Below are 18,486 nucleotides of genomic sequence, written 5' to 3' on the forward strand. Positions count from 1 at the left end.
AACATTGTGAAAGCCATCCAAAAAGTGGCTATTGAGTGTATACTGATCCCTCAGGTGGAATCAATTTTAGGCTCCATCAGAACTGCTTCTCAGGTATAAGTGATGTGTTCTTGAATCCCTATTTTTTTTGTTTGTTTGTTTGTTTGTTTGTTTGTTTGTTTTTATTCCTAGCTGTCCAATGACAAGAGTGATACTTTTAAAAACAAAACAAACAAAAAAGTAACAAAAACTACTGAAATAGATAGACTAAATACCACTGATACCCTAGAGTTGGAAAGCAAATACATTTGATCCCTTTATGTAAGAGTCACACCTTTTATTTCTTCCATATCTCTAAAATACTTTCATGTTTTGTTCAGGTAAACTGAATGAAGGAAAAAGATCACACTGGTGTACATAAACAAACAGACAGATGAAAACCTTCACAGAAACCAAGTAATGTTCTAAAAAAGATGTCAAAATTTGTCCTGGAGCAGAATAAATATTGTTTGTCTGGAAAGGGTATAACATGAACCATGACATTTAAAAAGTATTGGCGTTCAGTTGTATCTTTTTACGTGTCCAAGACTAACATATCCAGTGTAACCTAAAGCACTGTGGATACCTGTGTCTCCCATGAAAAGGCAAATCAGCATTTGAGGGAAATACAGCATTTGCCTTCCAGCCAATCTGATAACTTTGAGGATTACAGGGTCATGAGTCTAGAAGCTTGAAAATAAGCAATAGCCTTAAGGCTATCTTTGAGCACAGAATGAAAATACTGAGAATCTCAGTGAGAAAGGCTTCCAAAGTTAAGGATTCCCAGATTTCCTTCAACTGTTAAAAAATCAAAACAAGATCTTTTCATTTGTTGGGGTATGGGGCTTTTATCATTTTTGGAGATACAAGCAAATACAGCACAGACCATTGTCGGATTTGTTTATCCTCGTTGGATGGGACATAAAAAGACATTTAGGAGGCTGAAGTGTGTCCCTAGTCACAAGAGCAATAGTCCTGTTGATGTTTTTAGGGCTAATGCCTTGTTTTCAATTGTTGTAAAGGAAGAATTTAAAGAATCAAACAAGGCATGCCCTTAGGGACCTCAGGCATTGGGCCCAGCAGTGGCTTAGGAAAGGCAGGTCCCATTTGACCAGCCTGATCTCTTTTTATGACCAGGTGTTCCAGCTAGTGGATGAAGGAAAGGCTGTGGTTGTTTTCTACCTGGACTTTAGTAAAGGTTGGGCTCCATTTCCCACTACTTTCTCCTGGAGTAAGTGGCTGCTCATGGCTTGGACAGGTGCACTCTTCCCAGGGTTAAGAATTGTCTGGATGGCTGGGCCTGGAGAGTTTTGGTGAATGGTGCTGCATCCACTGGGTGTCTGGGCACTAGGGGGGATCCCCAGGGATCAGTGCTGGACTCAGTTTTGTTCAATATCTTTACTGATTACCTGAACAGGAGCATCAAGTGTGCTCTCTAAAAGTTCACAGACAGCACCAAACTGTGTTGATCTGCTGAAGGATAGGAAGTCTCTGCAGAGGGATCTGGATAGGCTGGATCCATGGGTCAAGGCCAATTGTAGGAGCTTCAACAAGGTCCTTCCCTTGTGTCACAGCAGCCCCGTGCAGCACTGCAGGCTGGGGAAAAGTGGAAAAGAACATGAGGACGCTGGTTGACAGTGGTGGAACATGAGGCAGCACATGCCCAGGTGGCCAAGGAGTTAAATGGTCTGTATTACAAATACTGTGGCCAGAAGGATCAGGGCACTGACTGTCCTGCTGTACTCAGCACTGGCAGGGCCACCCCCAAATCCTGTGTTCAGTTTTGGGGGCTGCACTACGAGAAAGACATTGAGGTGCTGGAGCGAGACCACAGGAGGGCAATGGTGCCAGTGAAGGGTCTGGAGCACAAGTCTTGTGACGACTGGTGAGGAAGCTGAGCTGGGATTGTTTAGCCTGAAGACAGGTGGACAAGGGGACTCTCAGAGGAGACTTTAGTGCTCTGTAGAACTGCCTGAAATAAAGTTGCAGCAAGGTAGGGGTAAGTTCCTTTTCCCAGGCAGTCAGTGACGGGGAGGAAATGGCTGCAGGCTGTGCCAGTGGAGGCTTAGGTTGTACACTATGAAGAATTTCTTCATTGCAGGGTTGCTAAGCTTTGGAATGGGCTCTCCAGGGGAGTGGTGGAGTTACATGTAGAAGACGTGCATATGTGGTAATTGGGGACATGGTTTTCTGGGAAACTGCAGTGCTGGTTTAGCAGCATTGGACTCCATGATCTTAAGAGTCTTTTACAAATAATATGATTCAATGTTTCTATAAATTTATGAAAATTTTTCTGTTTAGGAAGAAGAGAACTGACTGTCTCATGACTCTTTCGCAGCACTGCACTAGCTTGAGCTTCCTTGCAAGATCTGGGTTATAAATTTCCATAGTACTTTTGCCAAAGATTTCTCATTTGGAAAGCAGTTTCATCCATTTTCCTGTAACCTTTCCTCAATTTTTCCCTCCCATTCTTCATCTGTTAATGTGTTTATTCTTTACCTGCCCTTACACAACACCTGTAGGTTTCAAGAAAGACTGAAGACCATTTTAACTGCATTCAAGATGTGTATACCAAGATTGATTGGAATGGATTTCTGTGCTTTGAGGACAGATAAAATACTTGTTCATACTTTGGTGACACATACTTCAATCAAGCAATTGACACACAATTCATATCTTGAATTGGTGGAAAAAGTGATTACCCCAAGATGATCAGCCTGTTAACTGAGAGTCTTTTGTGTGCCTCTTCACAGGAAATGAGAACTCAGGTGCAGAATCATAAATTAAAAAAAAAAAAAAAAAGCTCAAGGTCATCTCATGACCCTTATTACGGTTAAAATGCCTTTTTCAAGAGAAAGACAAAGAGAAAAATGGTCTAATGAAAATTTATATCTTATTCATTTTGATTTCAAAATAAGGAAAAAAATCATTTGTTTCAATACGAAATATATTCACATCTCTTTCTGCAGTATTGAGTTCATGAGCAAGCAAATGATAAGAAAAAGGTGAAACTTCATTTATGGCAGTCTACCAAATATGATTGTTCAAGTCAGATGAAGAAGGTTTGCATTTGTAGATACACTAATAAAATGCTTTGAAATGAAATGCAGCAGCAACATAATATTTCAAAATGACTTTTACAGAAGATTCAAACATCATGTGTACTTTTGTCAGAACTGCCTTGTTTCATACTCCCTCCTATTATTGGGTCACTAGTTTAGAAATTGTCAAAAAATTAAAATTTGGAAGAGCTGTCAAATTTTTAAAAAATGCCTTGAGCTGAATTCTTTGTTTTTCTGAAACACCACGGCATAAAAAATAAGAACTGCTAGCTTTTAAAGAAAATTAAGGCATCCGCAGAAAGAAATGTGTTATCAAAGAAATTCCCACACTAAAAACACAGGATACGTTTTCAAACAGTGCCACTTTAGAGATTCCAAAATAAAAGGTAGTTTTCCTTTCTGAAAAATGTTTATTGTTGTGGCTCATTTCGTTGTTATAAACTCATTGATGTGCAGTCATTTCATTGCAGTTCTTGTCAGAAAGTTCAGCAGCTTGCTGTTAATCTGGGCTTTCTTGGCATCAGTGACAATTTCCACAGCCCCCTGCAAGTTCAGTTATCACCAGATAACTTGGCACTTTCAGTCCTAAACAAAAGGTTCTTGTCTGTGCAGACAGCAGAGAATTGCAGTCATGCAGAAATATCAGCTTAGTTTACTCAGACTCTTCATTTAACAATAAGACTGAGAACTCAAGCAGAGGATAAGTCTTTGAGTTTGACAGTGACATAAATAAGATTTTTTGAGCAATATAAATTTGTCTCCATATACATATACCGTAAAAAGCTGTCTTTAATTGCATGGTAAACTCAGCCTTCACCTCATTCTGAGAGTTCATCCACTGGGCTCCTACTCCAGCTAACTTAGCCAGTCTTTCTCCTTGTTCTCCATGTCTAGGCATGGGTTTTCAATGTTGAAAATTCTAATAAATGTTGCTTTTGTATTTCATCTCAGGGACTTCTACATTGTCTTCCAAGACAGTGGGGAAAATACAAATTGAAAGAGGTGCCTGATATGCCCACTGCCAGATGTGTGTTCTGCAAGAAAAGAAAAGTCCAGGTCTTCAACAGGCAAGCAATTGGGTTTTCTCGATCCAGAATTCATCTTTGATTGGCTTGCCCAGCTGATAAAGACTTCTTTAATGAATGTAACTAAATTGTTTCTTTTCAATTTGATTTTAAAATTAAATGAATAGACATAAACAAAAACATTGTGTGTTAGTTGTTAGGTTCTTTTTCTCCTTGAGGTTGTTTAAATATTTTGAGTTCTTGAATACTTTCCATTCAAGTTATACTTATATAATAATGCTATTAGGACATACATTTTATATAATAATGCTATCTATCTCACAACGTTAGTCAAAAGGAGATGTCTTTCATGAGAAATGTTTGTGTTTACGGCTCTAATTTTGTCAAAAATCTAATTGGTGGCAACACTGACTTCTGATAAACATTAGAAAAGTATAAGAGGCAATCTTACTAACACCATTATTGGTCAGTTTTGGCTACAATCTGTTTCTTTGCTCCAACAACTACGCAGTAGTCCCTTATTCTCAGTTTTGCTTTGTTCCTCAACTCCAGACAACCAAATACATTCCATGGTTTTTTGCTGGTGAATATTTATGTTCTTCCACGTGATTTGCGTTTCCCTCTCAGATTTCCTAATTTACAGTTTTTTGTGGTATTATCCTGTGAACTGAACACAAAAGTAATTTTCATATTTAAGACAGGTAATTTGTGATGGAAGAGCCAGATTTGGATAGGCTTTTTCGCATGTGTGATTTTCTACTGACTCCAAAATTATTCATACTGGTATCAATATGTTATTTATGAGGTGAACTATATTTGACCAGCAGCTTTAGAAATGTATCTGTATTGAAAAATCACATCTTCTGTACTAACTCATCACTTTATCCTAGATATCAAGCCACAGATGACCTGAATAAGCAATACACTACTGTCCCTACACAGTAATCCAACCCTGAACTCTACCACTTTGCATCCTGAGGCAAAATCTTCCAGGAATATGGAGTTGAATATGTGGTTAAATCTAGGCTCATGCTGGAGTTGCATAAACAGAGCATCATAAACATGAAACACCCTGTCAGAGAGTGGACAAAATTGTGCCAGGGCAAGTCTAATGTAATAATGAAGTCAAGCAGCCTGATAAGTTTCTGTAAGCACATAATACGTTATAATTAAGCTTTTTTTCCTTGAAATGTTCATGCATTGAAATGCATGAATCACTAAAATGAAAAAGGGAGGATGCCTGTGGGATTGTATCTATCTAGCAGACTATATTCAATCTCATAATATTGAAGCCTTGTGTTGCCTCTCCATCCACTTATACACACACAAATTTAAAAAAAAAAATAGGTAGAATTATCTTATCATCACCTTAGATTTCAAATTGTTCTATTATCAACAGGTATGCAATATTCCCAAGTTTAGAACTTACTTTCTGTATTTTAAAAATAATTTCTGAAAATGTTTTAACCTGCAGTATATAATTTTGATAAGAGAACCAGATATTTTAACAACTCCACTAACCATGTAAATTAAATGTGTTTCAGCTACAGAGTTGACAGGAGATTTTTGCCATGCAGGAGATTTTTGGAGAGCTGGATTTTTTTTTTTTTATTGAATAATGCATGTTATAAAGTTGTAACAGTTTTACTATGCTTCTTCTAAAGGTTACATGCATTTTCTCTCATTTCTGAGTAAATGTATTTGCTATAGGTGCTACACTCAGGGAAGTTTTGGAAGTTTACTGTGTGCAAAGTGCTCTTGAGAGAAGATAACTAATTTCAGACTTATTTAAAATGTATCAAATAAGACGATTGCTTACCCACTGGAAATATTACAATTTTTACTTCTACAGCAAAATATTCCTGTTAGGCCTCTCTGCCTGTCAACACTCTACATTCTGATGTCCACTTTCATTTTATCTTTATAAGCATAACTGTCTGTATCAAGTACTGTGGCAAAAGCATTGGTAGGAAAGTGTGGGGGGGGGAAAGTCTATCTTAAAACTAGCTTTGGCTGCCACTCAGAAAAAATCACAAAAATTAAAACAAACAAACAAACAAAGCCCCCTCTAAATCTACCTAGCTTCTTTAACTTGACATTAGACAGTAATTTATTGGTATAAAAACAATTGTGAATTTTACATCTTGAAATTTCTTGACTCTGAGCCTTCCACACATATCCAGTATTTGAACTACAGTTTAATGTTAGCCACACCTAGCTACTTCTTTTTGCCAGTGGTTTTTACTAACAAAGGAAAGCAGAACTGAAAGCATGATTGTGCACTCTTTCAAATATGATGTTTTTTGAATCTTCATCAGTCTGTAAGTATTGAATATGTGCCATTGGTTTTGGGTTTTGGTTTTTTGTGTCTTCGATGAAGAAGTGTTTGAGAATAAAACGCTAAAATTTAATAAAAGCAGTCAGTTCTGGAAAAGTGACATACAAATAAATAGAATCTTAAATCTGTAATCTTGTGGTAAATGTTTTATAGTTTATAGAGAGGTGAGAGTGCCACTTGTAATAACATTCACTTGGACTTTCTGTTTTTCACAGTCCTTTGTTTCATTTTCCTTCATTATTGTTCATTCTTGTACCTCATCCCATCAAATGAACGACTGATTATTGGAGGGGATAAATATTGCTTGCCATTTACTTTTTGCAGCCATGCCACTATGCTTTTTTGCCAGTCCTGTCAATACAATTTTAATCCTGAAAAAAATCAGTTATATTCCAAACGAGAAAACTAATTACATGTGCAATAAATAATTTTTTTGCCCATTTCCTTGGCTGTTCAGAGGCTGAATGGTTTTGTGAAGCCACAAAAGGCTGCACTTCATTTGTTTAAAACAAGATAGTCATATCCCACTGTGGTGGGTTGCCCCTAGCTAGATGCCAGATGCCCACTAAGACACTCTATCACCCCTCTTCTAAGCTAGGCATGGGAGAAAAAGAAAGGTGGAAAATTACTTGTAGGTTGAGTTAAGGCAGTTTACTAAAGCAAAAGAGAAAGCTTGTGTGTGCACAAGCAAAGAGAAAAAGCCAATAATTTTATTTTCCACTTTATTTTCCACCAGCAAGCAATGTCTGGACACTTATCAGGGAGCAGGACTTCAGCATGGGTAGTGGTGGCTTTGGAAGGCAAACACTGTAAATAAAAAATGTCCCCCACTTCCTCCTCCTTTCTTTAGCTTTTCTATCTGAGCAGATGTCACATGGTATGGAATGTCCCTTTGGTCAGTTTGGGTCAGCTGGCCTAGTGATGTCCCCTCCCTGGATCTTGCCCATCCCCACCCTACTGATGGAGGGGCAGAATGTTTGGGGACATTACCAATGCTGTGCCAGCCCTGCTCAGCAGCACTAAAACACTGATGAGTCACCAACACCTTGATATATATTAGTGCCAAGCACAGCACTGGGAGGACTGCTGTGGGAGAATGAACTCCACCCCAGCCAGACCCAATACACCCTCTTACAAGAGTATATGGAGTGAAGAGGAGGCTAAAGAGCTGTTCAGAGAGTGTATTGAGCTACACACGTCCTTTTGCTTTTGACTGAATTAAATTGAGGTCTAAACCCTTTCCTAGGCATGCTATGTCGCAGTGCAATAGATTTCTGTGGCAGTTTCTTTAGCTTTCTTTTAGTTCTGGAGTTATAACTTGTGAAGACTTAAAGAATGCAGTTACATGTTTCAAAACACCTTCCCATAAGATAAGTCACCACAATGGAACTTGAGATGAGCACAGATGCCGCAGCAGGAAGGAGCTAATTCTTGACTTGTTGGAGGTAAAGGTTTGGTTAACTTCTGGACAAAAATTCCCACTGTAGAAGGCAGTGGAAAATGGGAAGGAAGCAGGTGTTTATGCACATACCATCTCAAATCATGGGAACAGCATCTATGCCCTGTGGATACCCAGGTCTTGGACTTATAAAAGTGGTACCTCCAGAAGAATGACTCGAGGACCCCCACCACAAAGAAGACCAGGGTGAAGAAGGACCAGCTGGATGCCACAGAGATCCATGTAGTGGTGATATATTTTGCTTAATCTCTCTCTCTCTCTTATTCTCTTTCTATTCCCCTGTCACTTCCTGTCTCTTTCTGTCTCAACCTCACATTTACTGTTAAATAAAATCTGTACCGTTGACTTTGGCATATGGTCTTGTTTCCACCTTAATTTGGGCAGAAGTATCTCTTATAATTGGGTCATAACACAGCATTGCTTTCAACTGTCTATATATACTTATGTCTGTCTATATATATATATGCATGTGTGAATAGATATAGTTGTGAATATATACATACATAGTCTGTGCATGGTGTATATGAGCATGTACATATCAGAAGCAGACTCTGTTCTTTGCTATACTTTATTTCACTCTATTTCTTATTCCAATGTCTCCCATTTTCAAAGTTTTACAGTGCTTTTTAGCAATGCATAACACCAGTACAAAAGATATTAAGAGAGCAAGTTTGAGAACAATAGAGTCATTCATCATATATGTATATACAAAAAATTATTTGGAAAGCACAAAAATATAGTAGATAGAAAATAACACATAATATTTGAATCCTTCTATATTTAATTAAAAACAGAGTCATCTAAATTGCCACCAATAAATATATCTGCAGAGTTAACCACTTCTTCAGATGAATGGATTCTTTCTGCATGAAAATGTTGTGGTCGCTTATACCCAGTTCTTATTTTTAAGGTTATCTATGTCATCATAAGCAGTAAGAATTTTTTTGCTTCAGTGACAGCAGAGTCTCAAGGACACACTTAATACGATATTATTTATTTTACTGGAGATTAAGGGCATAGAAATTCACTCTGTCACTAGGTTTAAAAGTGATAATTTAAATAAGGGTAATGTTACTGTGTATAAGTGCAAAATTGTAATTTAAGTGCCTTTCCCTCAAGAGAGCTTTTTAGTGAATATTTTCAAAGTTGGCAGTAATGATTCCATCTAAGAGTAGATATTTACTACACTAAACAGTTTATAAAATGTGCATTTATTTAAAGAAAATAGTAGATCCAAAGTTTGGTATTATTGTCCAAAACAGAGTTAATATTCTGGGTTTATATACATACATAGCTAGCATGTTGTTAGCTTTGTATTTTTACTTGGTGTTTATTCTTATATTGATATTCATTAACAGATATCTAAAATATAGTCACGCCTAAGAGGATTCATACAATCTTATTGGCATTTTTTAATTTCGAATTTTTTTTTCTGCATTCCTTAATAGAGATGGTTTTGAGCTAGGTTTTTGGGTTTTTTTGGGTTTTTTTGTTTTTTTGTTTTTTTTTTTTTAATGTATCATTTATGTTCCAAGATATTTCTTTTCTCTAGTTAGTTCTTTTCAAACCTAGTTAGCTGGAAGGGTTATGTTGTTCATGTCTGTTTGTCACATTAGATTCCCAGAATCTCATCAGAACCGTGTCAAATTACATCAATCCAAACTCTGGGCTTCTGATAACGGAATGCTGTAAGAAGAATATGACTTGAAGGTTATTGTAAGACAAATAGCTTATCATGATCAGAGAAGTACTAGAAGAGATGCAATAATTTTTTGAGTGTTCATGCAATATGATTTTTTGTTGTATACCATAGTAACATAAAATTTTCAGTAGCCTATGATTTATAAAACCTGTTCACAACACTGGACTACATTTTATAAGGGTATTTGTACTCCTTCTAGGAGAGCGATTCTGCAAAGAAATACAGTAATGAGGTAGTGATATCTTTCATTCTGACCCCAGAAAAGAACCAACTACTAAAACAGGAAATTAAAAAATGCTCCCTGAAGTTAAATATATTACATGATATTGCTGCCTTCACTATAAGACTAGGAACGTAGCAAAATTGCATCCCCTGGCTGCACGAGCTCTACCAGCAAATCTGGCACAGATGCAGATAAACCAGGCAGGGTGCCTTTCTGCCTCTGCATTACGTAAAACAGATACAAAAGACAGTCTATCACAGAAATGTACATTAGCATATGCTGCTGCTATTGTTACGCTCAGCTGCTTCTAGAGCTTGGACAAGCCCCGGCACACAGAGAATGAACCTTTCTCATTTCATCCGTGGATTAGTGAAGCAGAGAAACTAAGTCTGTCAGAACCTAAGAATTGGCCTGTTTCTAGAAGTGTGCTATGGATTTCCCTGGTAATGCTCATATCTTTCAGAGAAGACTGCTAAATTCCTGTTTTTAGAATTTTGTGAATGATTGGAAAGATCTGGCAGGATGTTTTATCTACAACCCTAAATTTTCTCATGAGGAGGCAAGAGCTTTGAAGGGACAAGTCTATTATTTTTCTCCCATGCCTGCAAGGCTAGTTACTGTTGTGCCAGGCTTAACTTGCATAAATCCCTTAAATTATCCTTTTGGGACTGAGATTAGAAATTTTTTCAGGCTGCAATTGCCAGCCCATGGAGGGATGGAAAAAAAACCAAACCAAGATATAGTCCTGACAGTCCTTCTGCAGTGAAGGGCAGGCATGTCATGTCAGCAAGTAGTTTCTATTTGCTAAAACTATTCATTAAGTGAGAATGACACTTTATCCAGTGTATATGATCTTACTATTCCTTTCCCGTTTGTCTTGTCCTAGTGAGCCAATGATACAAAGTGTAGTATATTATCTTTTTCATATTGAAATGTTATTCATGTTCTTGAGCAAATTACACGTAACTGCTGTTGCAAATTTTATTCTGGGAACATGTTGAAAAGACACTTTATGAGTTCCCTAGCAGTGGCATTACTTAACTTTGAGAGCCAGAAGATTGCCTCCACTGTATTTAGTAATAATAGAAAACTGAATTTCCCATAGGTCAGTATGAAATACTGGCCACCTGTACACCAAATCTCAGTTACTTTCTTTGAGTAACTCTCACTGGAGATTTTCTGTTTAATTGTTGTCAGTTTTATTGGGGGTCCTACATATATTGGTGGATTTAGCCCTCATAGTCAGAAGAAAAAGTCTAGATATACCCAAAGTATCAAAGGTAAAAAAATATTGCCTTTTTAAATTTTTTTAAATCATGTAACTTTTGTTCCAGTTGTGAATATAGTAGAACAGAATAATATATTCAAAACTAATAGATATCAATCACATTGCATTACCAGAAATTGTTCTTTTGGACCAAATGCACACCTCCCTTGTATCAAAGGAACTCTGTCTTCTGTGGTGTTTGGCTTAGGCTCAGGGAGATGTGTGTATAGGGGTATTGGGAGTGAGAGATAACAATTTTGTGTCATTCCTACTTTGGGGCTCTGTCAGGTACAGCCTAGGTTTAACACATCTGTGTTTCCTTTGTACTGTTGCTGCAGAGGCACCACTGCTGAAGAATGTGACAGCAAGATTCAACATATTCTACCTTCTCAAAATATGTCTCTGAAGCTCTGTCTTTTCTGCTTATGTTCAGGTAACTTGTCTGAGTGAGACAGTACTCAAACTAAAAGGTAAAAAGCAGTGTCACTGGTTCACTTATAGCTGTAAGACCTTCTGACACAGCTCATCATCTTTATTGTTGCAACAACACATTCTACATTAGAAATTTCTTTGTGCTGGGACAGTTCAAAAAGTTTTCTGTCCTGTTAGATACATGTGGGAGTTGTGAGAAGGTATTAGGAGTCTAACAGAATTTGATAGCTTTTGTCTGCATTGACATTTACTGTGGCCTTTTTAAACTATGGTGAGATCAAAATTCAGCTTATATCCCTGGACAGGCCAACACACCAAGTAAAAGAAACATATTTTCAAGGGTACATATGTCTTAAGACCCACCCTCAACCTGTTACTTGAGTTATCTTTAATATAAAGACAAGATTTGAAAATGGACAGGTTGGGGTATTTCTTTGCAAGGTATTTCTGTTATGCTATGTGTTATGCAATGTTGCCATCAAATATACTACATGGATAGGGAAGGGAAAAAAATTAGTGCGTGAAACAAGCATGAGCATTTGGCTGATCCTGGGAAGCCCCAGCTCCTTAGTTCTCACAGTGAGATTTTTGTCAGTTGATTATTTGTTTTTATTGCAAACTGAAGTCGTGAGGGACATGCTACAGTGAAATCACTGTCTTTAAGCTGGCTATGAGATAAACAGAAATGCTTCAGCTAGGGAATAGAATTTTCTTTCTCCAGTATAAATTTCCATAGTTTGATAAATAAATTATGAGATACATTGGCCAACAGTTCCCAGACTCCTGCACAGCTCAGTCCAATACCAGGAAATTCATGAACTAGGAACTAGTGTTCTCTGCATTGCATGCCAGTGTCAAAATTCCTATTTATTTTACTGAGAACAGGAGGCCTTTTCAGGCGACCTTTCTTGCTAGTAAGGAAAATATTTCATCTAAGGCAAAATATGTACTGTCCATATTTTTATGGTAACAACAGTGAAAAAATTGAATGTTCCAGTCCTTCAGTTTTGCCAAATTGTCATCTAAAACAACAATACTAATATGAGTCCACTTTGTTCTGCCAATTTCTGAAGGTATCATAGAGGTTAAATAACAAGTACCCAGTGTTTCTGCTTTGGATGATGTTATAAAGGAAATTGGATAAACACAGGAATATAAATCAAGGAAAGGTGCTAGAAAATTATGCCATCAGTTAGAAAAATGTGCCATACTTATACCTGATCTATCCTCTTACTTGCTGAAAGTAGAAAAGAGAAAAGCATTTAGTATCTTGAGTAATCCAGGCACTGATTGATTGCATCCCATAATGCTTTCTAATGTATCTTCTAGAAAACCTTATAAATCATACACAGGCCTTTTCTCTTTAAATGCTACTTTATCAATTCTCAATTGTTCAACTTTCAAAATAAAGGAAGAAAATTAGGGTCTGAGCAGCTGGGATTTATTTTCCTCCTCAGGGCCTGGATTCAGTTCAGTATTTAGGCACATGTACAGCCTGAAGCAGGTGCGCAGTCCCATTAAAAATGTGTGCTTAAGTACCTTTGTGAATGACGATTATTTTTGGTCTTTCAAAACACTGTGACATTTGATGCATGTTAGAAAATCATTCCACTTGAAAAAGGTCACACAAAGAAACAAGGAAAGCAGTTGTTTTCATGAACATAATTATGGGCTTGAGTTTCAAACCTGCGATACACTGAGTTTTACATTTCATTGCTGGTGTCTGTGTGTGCATCTCTTACACATTTCTGTATGCAAATTGACTAGAAAGTTGTAGTTGTTCACCTCAATAAGCCCCAAATCATGAGAAAGTTGTGAAAATTATAAACTGAAGAAGTCGGTTGTGATTGTTCCACCCTATATTTCCAACCTGGAAAATTATTCAAGCTTGAGTCTATTTCTAGCTTCTAGTGGGAAATATTTTGCAAAACCTTCTTTAGGTGAGAGCTGCTGCGACTTCCATTTCTTTAACCATAGATTCACACAGAGCTTTGAAACAGATTTGGAAATATATGGTGATGGTGGAGGATGCTTTAACTTTGGTAACAAGCATGGTACAGCAAAATATTGATAATTACAGAGTTTTGCAAAAGCTGTCAATCTCATTGAATAGAGAGGAAATTACTGCTTTTATTACGCATTCCTTTGGCCCACTTTTTAAAAGGATGTAGGAAATAAGGATGAGAGGTTATGTAAAATAGCAAGAGAGGAAGTCTTTAGCTGAGTCAGGAAATCAAGTTCAGTTCACCAGCTACCATTAACCTCCTCTCCCACCTGCTAATTGAAAGCACAGCATTACATCTCAGTCAGTATTTGGGTCTGCTTCAAATTGCAATCAACCAGCAAGCTGTCCTTCTGAAATACACACTAGTAGAAATTTATTCAGAAAACATTCCATTGTTACATTTTATACATGGCTATTATAATATAAAATTATATTATGATTTTATATGGAGATATCTATTGATGCTCTCCTTAGTTTCCTACCCAAAAATATTGTTAAGTATGGAATCAGTCATAAATGGAAACAAACTATTTGATCACTCATTCCAGCTCATGTCAAGGGAAAAGGCTAATAAAAAGAACCTGACTGTCTTTATAAATAGTCATTTTTATAAATAAAAAGAATGAGAAGAAAGCTGTGACCAAAGCAAGTCCATATGTAGCATACAGTAGTTACTCTTTCCTAACTATAATGAAAGTAATTTCAAAGATTTGTAGGATCCCTATCTTAAAATTTTGCCCTTATTCTCTAGCTAATGTGTCACAATTTTCCAGCTTCAGAGAGAAATCATCTTTTCTTCAGGTATATATTTTTCCTACCAGATTTATTTTGGGAGCTTTGAAGACCAATAGGAAGTGGATTTAAAAGTGCTATCCAGATTATGACTTCAAATTGAATGGTCAGATTACCTGTCATACTTGCAGAGCAGAACTGCAAGGGTTGATTTCCTCCTGGGACCATTCCTTGTGGGAACAGCCCATCACACTGTGGTTGTAGAGTTGCTGGTATCTGTGTCAGTACCCCACAATCCTTATATTTTTCCAAGCCTGTCAGTTGCCTCTCCTAATGGAAAGCCTTGGCAGTTTGGATAGTTTTAGTCACCACAGTCCAAAACCAGCACAGTACTGCTGGTTTCCTTAAGATAAATAGGGTCCTTAAGCATAAGCAGGAAAGAGAGAAGAAAAGAAAGAAATGGGATTGTTCAGCATAGTTAAAGACTAAAGTGCAGTGTTTTTAAGCACATCTGTCCAAAGTAAACTTCTCTGTGAAATAACACTGCTTTTCTGCTAAGCCATTGTTGAAAGGATTTACATTTAATGGGAACTATGAATAATCCTCCTTGTTCTTCTCTTGTTTTGTCAATGAGCTCATGTAGTATGCAGGACTTAGGGCTTATCACAAAAAGCTAGAGGATCAGGGGATTGCAGGGATGAGGCGACTGTCAACTTCTGATGAAATTGAAAGCACAGAGGTATGTTGAGCCAACAGACTGCTCAGGTTAGAGGTTAGAGAGTGAGAGGCTAATTCTTCTCCACATTGAACAGGGACAGATCAAGTGTAGCGCTTCATAAATCACTGGATGAGCAACATAAAATACACAAGGTACAAAAATTGCTTATTTTCTTTTATGTCATGCTTTTTTGCCAATAACTATCTCCTGCATAAAAGTCTGAATATTTGAGAAGGTGGGGATTACAGGATACAAGTGGCAACTATTTTCGCAAAGGCTAGAGGTGATACCAGATAGATCCTGTGAACAAGGTTTCATCTTCTAAAAACTGTCAGATTAGTACCATATGCCAGAAATAAATACACAGAAAACTGTTAAGTAACAAAGAAAGCTGCTGTGCTTTTGTCTCCAGTATATTGTTCCATGTGCAATATTAGTCAAAATGGCAGATTTCATTATTTTCCTAACTACGAGTTCAAGGACCACGCACACAACTGCAAGTAGCACGCTGTTCTCCCAGATGTATGGAATAGGATTTTTATTATATTTTTAATACTTTTTTTCTTTTTTCCTCAGGGACATTATGGTCAACTATTTTTGATATCCACATCTGTCCATGTTGATGCTAACCTGCGACACTCTGTGACATAAGTCACACACAACTGGATGCACAGAGGTCAGTTGGCATTCTGGTAGAGTAGAGAATCTGACATTTTGAAGGTCTCTACCTCAAATCTCATTTGATGGTTTCCAAGTAGTACCTTGCAGACAACTACCCTTGTCATAGCTGACATCCTGAACAGCATTTTTAACAGAGAGACAAAGAATTACAACTGCAGCAAGAGGCTGAACTTCAGACCTTTTCTTTTTACCTGACATAATCTGTGAACACAAAATTTCACTTAAAAATCTAAATAAAAGCAAGCAGTCTTTCCATGCAAATCTTCCCCTCAGTGGAGATGGACTCATTGATAAGGGCAATAGAGAACCTTGTGACAACAGTAGCCCACGGGGCTTCCTTGTGTTTACAGCATCAGCACTCCTCTGCCCCACATCACAAAGTCAGCCTTGCTCCTGGTGAGCATCAACACTGTGACTGATTCATTGAACAGCAGAAATAGAAGAAAAAGTCAGGGAAACTAAAACTGAGGAGATAGGATGAGAAATGTCAATATGCTCAGCACTATTCCCTTGCAAAAGAACTAGAAGAATAATTAGCAATAAAAGTCAAACCATCCTGAATAGAAAATAAAGTTGTTGTGAACTAATGTTGAGTTTGGTGTGTCTTTTACTTGATTTTTCTATTGATTTTCTAAATCAGAGCACTCTTGAGTTTGTAGTCTTGCTTTCTGTCTGATATTTGTTTGAATAAGTTCTGTGCTCTCAGTGAAGAATATTTTTTTCAATGTAACAAAGTTTTTGATACCCTTGAGGATGTTTTCAGCTGTGGATCTTGTGATTAAATGTATGAGCAAAGGAACACAAATTTTTCAATATCTCCTAATACGGATCTAGCCTATTCATAAAGCAGTTTTTCAACAGTTCTGCATACTATAAGCTTTCCTAAATTGACATAATCCCTTAGCAGTATAAGGACACAGAAATAAATGTTAGCTTAGTGGTGTGCAGGTGTATATGTACAGAAACTAGAAAAAATGTATAATTATCTTACTAGCTTACATTTTATCTGAAACATTCCTACAATCATAAGGACTATAAACAACCTTTGAAATTATGCCTGACATAGGTTTTAAGCCAACTTTTCCAGCAGTCCATTGTATATGAGTATTTTTGTCATCTTTAACAATTCATGAATTGTTAAAACAAGGAGAAAATTCACAGATTTGTTACTGCATTTGTTAAACATCTCATACAAACTCTGCCTATGAATTTTATGGATATTATTTTTTTTCCACTAATTGCTATGCATGGTGTGATCCACTGAATCTGATAGTTTGTTTATGCTACTATTAGAGAGACTGAAATATCTTAAACAGGAAAACAAATATTGAATGACAAATATCAGACAATGCAATTCTCTTCTTCAACACCAAATTTAATGAATGAAAAATTATTTGTGCTATTAACCTTGAAAAATTCTGGACCTAGCAAGGCAAAGGACTGCATGCTGTCTGCAATGCCTTTTAAAAGAATTTTTAAAAAATATTGAAAAACTCTCATGTCAAATATTATGCCATCGGTTTGTAGAGCTTATATAAATCAATGCTGCTGACTGAGAGTATCTAAATAAATGGGAGCACTTATGTGACTATTCAGATCAAGTAAACTCAAGTTCCATTTCATTCAAATTACAATTCATTCTTTACAACAACTGCATTTTTTCACATTGAAGAATAAGATGAACGAAGTGCTCGACATGTCTATCTGTGTTCTTTGTTGCAAGCTTCGCAATCACTTGGTCTGTGCCTAATAATTATATAATTTAATTGATGTTATAAAAAGGGGAAGTTTTGGTCTGCGTGTTGACCTATTTGACTCTGTTTAGCCCAAAGAGGAGATAAGAGACAGGGATAAGAGATGAATTCCCTGCATGTGCACAGACAGATCCTCAAACAGGAAATCTCAGAAATATCCAGTGGCAGGAAGGAGTAGGATATGCCCTAGACTGAGACATCCGTTTGTCCAATATTCTCCTTTGTCACTAGGTCACAACACAGTTTGGCAAATTCACTTGCTTGGAAGGACATGATCACTTTATCTGGTTTAGATAAATAACACAAAATGTATTATATAATCCTACAATATAAGGGAAGAAAAAGAGCCAAGATATTGAAAAAAACCCCATTCTCAGCAGATGAAAATTATGTGACAATTGCTCTGATGGAGGGATTTCCTTAACAGTCCCAGCCAGTGAGTGAGTTTGCCCCTGATAGCTGAAGTTGCTATTTTGCCAGCTTCTTAACCTCTCAGAGATGACAATCTCAATGATGGAAACAAATCCAGCTTGTAAAATTCTATTATATCATTTGGGTTGAAAGATACTAAATACATATGATTTTCTTAAATAAATGTACTGTAAAATATATGACAGTTTTGATTTACCACTAGTTAAGAGGTTTTCAAATGTTGTATTTCATACAGTCACTTTGACAATTTGGATGCTACAAAACTTAGTAGTCCCAGAGCAATGCAAAGCCAGAGGGAGAGAAAATTATAGGCCTATGATTTTTTCTTTCTTTCTGTTTCAGTATATGGTTCACCAATACCCACATTAAAAACAAAATGGCTTTTTCATTGGTCAGTCTTTTGAGGAAATAAAAGCAATTAAATGGCACATTGATTTTCAAATTTCCTTCTTCCAGACTTAAGTGTGTCTTCTCTGGGAACTTACATTGAAATATTGTTATTTTGCATCCACTTCTAGCTATGGCACAGTACTTCACAAAACCTGCTTGCACAGCAGTACACAAGGTAGAACCCAGCAAATTAAGCTGACCCCATATTCCCTTTAAGAAAAGAAAGTAGTGAGGGGTGAGAGGCCATT

Source organism: Zosterops lateralis (genome assembly GCF_965231275.1).
Source record: "Zosterops lateralis genome assembly, chromosome: 1".
In the NCBI taxonomy this organism is placed as follows: domain Eukaryota; kingdom Metazoa; phylum Chordata; class Aves; order Passeriformes; family Zosteropidae; genus Zosterops; species Zosterops lateralis.